A 7,292-nucleotide genomic window follows, 5' to 3' on the forward strand; every position below is an offset into this window, starting at 1 on the left:
GTCATGACCATGAACCAGCCAGGGAGTAGTCAAATACCGGTATTTGACGACTCCCTGGTCAAAATATACAGGAATATTTGACTGGTTAGGTATAGCAATAATCAATGGGAGTCAATGATTAAAAGTAAAAAAGTAAAGTTCGCACATCCGCGTTACCACCAGCTTGTTTAATTGTGTTGAGAAACACAACCAGCTTAGAGAAGTGGTAATAATGGATGTACATTGCAGGTAAGATCCTTAGGATGTGTTGGAATGATCAGGCCCTATCTCTTCTACCGACATGCGTCATGTCATGGCTTCTTATTGACGTAAGATAATGTTGCGTAAACCCAGCATTCTTAGGTGACATGTCACGTGATTAAATGTATTGCCAAGTCTATGGCCAGTAGAACAGCCTTCTTCCGCAGGAAAAGTCAGCTTATCATTTGCCTAACTGATTTCACTTCTGGGAATTCTGAGTTTGGGAGGTAGACAGTTTGACCTTTCGGCCTTTGACCTCAACTCATATTCTTAAAAGAAATTAAATCGTTTGTCACGACAGGAGATCTTGCCCTTACACATGTTGCAGTCGCATCCTTCTTGGCCTATGGCCCCTGGCTTGGGCCCTTGGGCTGCACCATCAGGAAGATTCAGTCATCACGACCACCAAATAGCTTGCCTCTTTACTCGTTGCCAGGAACGACTTGTGTGACAGTTTGACTCTTGATTTGGGAAGTAACTAGTTCTATGTGATCCACGGTCTGTGTAATGCGCTGTGGTCAGGGGCGTCGGAAGGTAATCTACACGTACATGTACATTGGAAAGACCATGGAAAGATGGGGGAGGGGGGGGGGGGTCCCGGGTAGGCTCCGGCGGATTATGCCGGCATAATTATTGCCCGCAATATATTATTGGCATAATTTGGCATCCTTTCGGAAGCAGGAGCATAAGTACATGATTGTGTTACAGTTCTAGTATGCACATAATTATGTAGCCTAGTAGTATTGTAGGCTACACATTTCGCGTCAGTGTCAGCAAGTACATGTAGTACAATTTGTTCCCAAAATAACTTCGGGACAGTCTGTTCATGGTTTTCATTTGTTTTGGACTCGTTCTCTACACTTGCGATAATTTAGCGGCAATTCTAATGTTGTAGCGTTGTTCTCTTGTAATTTAGTGGAACCTGTATTGAGTAACTGAGTTTTATGTTTCGTTACATTGTCGACAGATCTCCTGTGTACCGGTTTTGTGGCACAATGATTATAGCCGTTAAATTTTGTCGTCTCCATTCTTGTGCAATCATGCATATGTACAATTATAGGTTGGTTTTCTTCATGTTATTGACTATTGTGACCTATTTCATAGATGTTGGTTGATTTCTCTCCCCTCTCCTCTCACCCAAGCCATTCTGCATAAGCGAAGCTGTGAACGCAGCATACTGCTGCTACACTTGAACGCGGGAGAATGCGTATGATAATAATAACACAATTGTGTACAATGCACCTGATCAGTGCTGGTCTGCTTGGTAACAGGGTAGGAAGTCCACTGATGAATAGAAGAAGTAATGGTTTCTCTTTTCTATGTTGATCCCTAGCATGCATGGACACCTTGGTATGGGGATACTCATGCATTTTGTTGCACTTATGGCCACTTGGAAGTACGAAAAACGCACAATTGTCCGAACTTTTAGGCTCCATAAGTAAAACACAGCGAATAAGTCTCCCTGCATGCCAAAGCATGATACGAGGATTTTGCGAGCATCCATGAAAGCATGATTTCGTGAGCATAATCCGCTGGAGCCTAGTCCCAGGGGCCCTCCCAACGGAAAATTTAGGAAAACTAGGCCGAAATAGCCCATATTTCATTGCTTCAGAAATCACAGACACAGGATAACATTTTGGCCGCACCTGTTCCGACGTCCCTGGGCCCTGGTGGTCGAGGTAGAGGTGCCATGTACACATGCAGACATGTACATGGATATGAATTACTTGTAAATTAATGTATTATTTTAAAAGTGGCACTTACCCTGCATGGAAATGTTGTATGGGCCTAGGGATGTGCAGTCAACTCCACTTATAACGAACTTATAGCGAACAAGCGTCCATGGCCCTGTTCGAGCCGATACAAATTGACCCTTTATAGGGAACAGTTTTCGTTATAACAAACTGTATCTTGTAGGGCTGCATGTACACATGTACAAGGTGCAATCACGCTCTCATGGGCCCCATGCCAGTCATGTCATGTTGCTTGTACATGTATGGTGTGAGTGCATTTCGGTTGTTAAGAACTTCGGCTATAAAGAACTATTATTCTGCACAATGGTGTTCGTTATATCAGGAGTCGACTGTGCATGGATTGGATGATCAATGGCCACCGTTCTGCGTGGCCAAACATGGAAATCCTCCTCCTCGAATGACGTTTTCACTCAGATCAGGTCATACAAGCACATGCCATGGCCCATGGGACGGTACTAGTACTTCTGCCACTTACTTGCTAGTGACGTAATGACTAAAACACATACACTGTACATTGCAGTAGGATACCGGTATGGTTCATTCAGGTGAGGTGCCCTCTGGTAGACTGCTGTTTTGATACAGGAACGGAATTCAATTTACTCGTCTACTGGCTACTGGCGCTCAGTAGTATCGCTACATGTATGTTCGGTTGTAATTGCATCTCACCTCCAATTGCCTAGAACCCACACCGAGACCACGTCCACGGTCCTATGCCTGTATGTGAGCAGGTATTGGCTACTAGCATGGCCAGTATGGGTCATTCAGAGCTACGGCCAGTAGAGCGGGTCCAAACAATGAACCATCTTCCAGTTCCTGACCTTAGTTGGCTTTGCGGACACGAATCAGCCGTCAAAACAGACGTTCACGATCCAAACAAGAGAGACATTTTTGACGTGACCTGCCCTGATATTCGCATGCTCTCACGCATCTGATCTGATCATTTTATCATCAAACTGGGATTTCACGATCTACTACTGTATAAAATTAATAATCTAGCTGCGCATTGAGTATGTTGAGTTGGCAACACTGTGACTATGAGTCATCATGGTCAGATTCATAGACGCGTCGACGGTAATCGTCCGCAAACCACACGTGCTGAGGATACTACTTTGGCGCGTATTGTGAAAATCTAATGGCGCGGATATCTGCATGTCCTCGACTCGACTGACTCAGACTGCCTGCCAGCCTGCAGACATCTTTTCCTTGTCTTTGGCAAGGCTGCTTTCATTGTCATTGTACTGGTCTGTGCGTCTAGCAGGAAAGAGAAGGCTGTGTAGTACATGTACGTGTGTGTACGTGTATCCCATGGAGGCGAACTGAGTGATCGGTCGTGCTGGTGTCTTTGGCCTATCTTTGGGTTTCCATCAGTGGATTTGCGGTGAGTGCCCAGCTTGATTCATGAACCTAAGAATGCGCAGCCCGAGTGAGCGTTTCTCCCGTGCATTCTTCCGAAATCTTCCAAAAAGGAAGTAGCGCGCTCATTCATCTTGTTCCATTGATAATGTCCTTCCTTGTCTTCTTCTACGTTCCAGGGTCATTCTCCGGTCCTCTCGAGTATCGGCGAGGAAAGGAAGGCAGTGATCGCTCGATCCGGAGAGCAGTGGCCTGCTGGGGAGGATTGGAATTGTCCTCCTGAGCGAAATCACGATGATTTCTCATGACTATAGTATCGATATGGCGGTAAGGACTCGTACTCATGTAGTGTTGTGCACTGACCACTGAGACGCGATGCAGGAAAAAAAAGATTGACTTGGCATTCTGAAGTCCCACACGGCTGGCATAGGGACTTGTTCCCTCTCATTCAAACATGGCCTCTCACGATTCAATGCACTGGTGGGACCTTCTATTGCAAGTATTGAGGAGCTAATGGCAGGCTCGAGTCTGATGGAAGATTCGAGCAGGAGACGGCAATGACTTAAGTTGAGTCGTGCATGTTAATGACATACCGTATTTCCGCAAATAAAAGGCCGTCCTCGTATACAAGGCCGGGGCACGGGGCGATTGAAAAAATAAAAGACCGTCTCCGATTAGAAGACCGGGCCTACTAAATGAGTCTCAAACTTGTGTTAAAAATAGAAGACCGTGCTCAAACTGTGGGTAAAAGTAGAAGACCGTGCTCAAACTGTGTAGAAGAAAATGGAAGAATGGGGGTAAAACTGTGTGGCGAAAAATAGAAGACTGGGGTCAAACTGGGTCGAAAGAATAAAAGACCGTCCTCGAATACAAGACCGTCCTCGATTATAAGGCCGGGTTAGGACGAGGTTGAAAAAATAGTAGACCGGCCTACTATTTGTGGAAATACGGTAACAGAGTATTGTTGGTGATGGTGATGTGCAACATTGGATGGCAGCCAGAGCTGCAATGACTGATCACTAGTGACCAAACATATTCCATTAGTGTTATCATCATCATGAGGACAGGTGCGAAAGAGGACAGACTTTCAAGTTCACTCAATTTACACTCACACAACTACTTTTGCCTAGCTCAGTTTTAAGTCCAGTAAAACCTCAATGTGACCACTCTGATAAAGCGACCACCTGTTACAGCGACCACCTGTTACAGCGACCACCTGTTACAGAGAAGCAGTACAGCCAGCACTGAAGGGTATCATTTTTTCACTCATGTGACCCAGGATAAGAAGACCACCTCAGTCCTGTATAAGAGAACCATATTTTGGGGTTCCCCCGGCACCATGAGCGGTCGGACTAGGCAGGCTTCACAGCACTAGCAAGTACATGTCCATATTGTATACATGTATACATGTACTAATACTAATACTAACATAACACATGGTTGTGAGCAAGAACGGGAGACTAGCAGAGATACTAGACTTTCGTTGGGTAACACAGACAGACAGACACAGACACTGAGTAACACACACTAGACACTGCGGTCAAGCATTGATACATAGATGTACATGTCCTCCTGGGATGTTTACCTCTCTGTATTGCCTGTAGGGGTCTGGACGGTAAAGATAGTCCCTTACCTCCCCTCCCCTCCCTGCATGGCTGAGGACTACGATACAGGATACACACACACACACACACACACACACACACACACACACACACACACACACACACACACACACACACACACACACACCACGCACACAGCAAGTCATGTGCCATTGGGTGCGAGTCCATCAACGTCACTGAGTATTTACAAGCCAGACTGATTGAGTGTTTCTACAGCTGTTCAAAGAGCAAAGCCAGGGAGTGAGCAGCCACTCAGACCGTGACCTTTAGCAGGATGTACAGGTGGAATCATGATACCTTTAGCAGGATGTACAGGTGGAATCATGATACCTTTAGCAGGATGTACAGGTGGAATCATGATACCTTTAGCAGGATGTACAGGTGGAATCATGATACCTTTAGCAGGATGTACAGGTGGAATCATGATACCTTTAGCAGGATGTACAGGTGGAATCATGATACCTTTAGCAGGATGTACAGGTGGAATCATGATACCTTTAGCAGGATGTACAGGTGGAATCATGATACCTTTAGCAGGATGTACAGGTGGAATCATGATACCTTTAGCAGGATGTACAGGTGGAATCATGATACCTTTAGCAGGATGTACAGGTGGAATCATGATACCTTTAGCAGGATGTACAGGTGGAATCATGATACCTTTAGCAGGATGTACAGGTGGAATCATGATACCTTTAGCAGGATGTACAGGTGGAATCATGATACCTTTAGCAGGATGTACAGGTGGAATCATGATACCTTTAGCAGGATGTACAGGTGGAATCATGATACCTTTAGCAGGATGTACAGGTGGAATCATGATACCTTTAGCAGGATGTACAGGTGGAATCATGATACCTTTAGCAGGATGTACAGGTGGAATCATGATACCTTTAGCAGGATGTACAGGTGGAATCATGATACCTTTAGCAGGATGTACAGGTGGAATCATGATACCTTTAGCAGGATGTACAGGTGGAATCATGATACCTTTAGCAGGATGTACAGGTGGAATCATGATACCTTTAGCAGGATGTACAGGTGGAATCATGATACCTTTAGCAGGATGTACAGGTGGAATCATGATACCTTTAGCAGGATGTACAGGTGGAATCATGATACCTTTAGCAGGATGTACAGGTGGAATCATGATACCTTTAGCAGGATGTACAGGTGGAATCATGATACCTTTAGCAGGATGTACAGGTGGAATCATGATACCTTTAGCAGGATGTACAGGTGGAATCATGATACCTTTAGCAGGATGTACAGGTGGAATCATGATACCTTTAGCAGGATGTACAGGTGGAATCATGATACCTTTAGCAGGATGTACAGGTGGAATCATGATACCTTTAGCAGGATGTACAGGTGGAATCATGATACCTTTAGCAGGATGTACAGGTGGAATCATGATACCTTTAGCAGGATGTACAGGTGGAATCATGATACCTTTAGCAGGATGTACAGGTGGAATCATGATACCTTTAGCAGGATGTACAGGTGGAATCATGATACCTTTAGCAGGATGTACAGGTGGAATCATGATACCTTTAGCAGGATGTACAGGTGGAATCATGATACCTTTAGCAGGATGTACAGGTGGAATCATGATACCTTTAGCAGGATGTACAGGTGGAATCATGATACCTTTAGCAGGATGTACAGGTGGAATCATGATACCTTTAGCAGGATGTACAGGTGGAATCATGATACCTTTAGCAGGATGTACAGGTGGAATCATGATACCTTTAGCAGGATGTACAGGTGGAATCATGATACCTTTAGCAGGATGTACAGGTGGAATCATGATACCTTTAGCAGGATGTACAGGTGGAATCATGATACCTTTAGCAGGATGTACAGGTGGAATCATGATACCTTTAGCAGGATGTACAGGTGGAATCATGATACCTTTAGCAGGATGTACAGGTGGAATCATGATACCTTTAGCAGGATGTACAGGTGGAATCATGATACCTTTAGCAGGATGTACAGGTGGAATCATGATACCTTTAGCAGGATGTACAGGTGGAATCATGATACCTTTAGCAGGATGTACAGGTGGAATCATGATACCTTTAGCAGGATGTACAGGTGGAATCATGATACCTTTAGCAGGATGTACAGGTGGAATCATGATACCTTTAGCAGGATGTACAGGTGGAATCATGATACCTTTAGCAGGATGTACAGGTGGAATCATGATACCTTTAGCAGGATGTACAGGTGGAATCATGATACCTTTAGCAGGATGTACAGGTGGAATCATGATACCTTTAGCAGGATGTACAGGTGGAATCATGATACCTTTAGCAGG

This window comes from Sycon ciliatum, chromosome 1 (assembly GCF_964019385.1).
Source record: "Sycon ciliatum chromosome 1, ocSycCili1.1, whole genome shotgun sequence".
In the NCBI taxonomy this organism is placed as follows: Eukaryota; Metazoa; Porifera; class Calcarea; order Leucosolenida; family Sycettidae; genus Sycon; species Sycon ciliatum.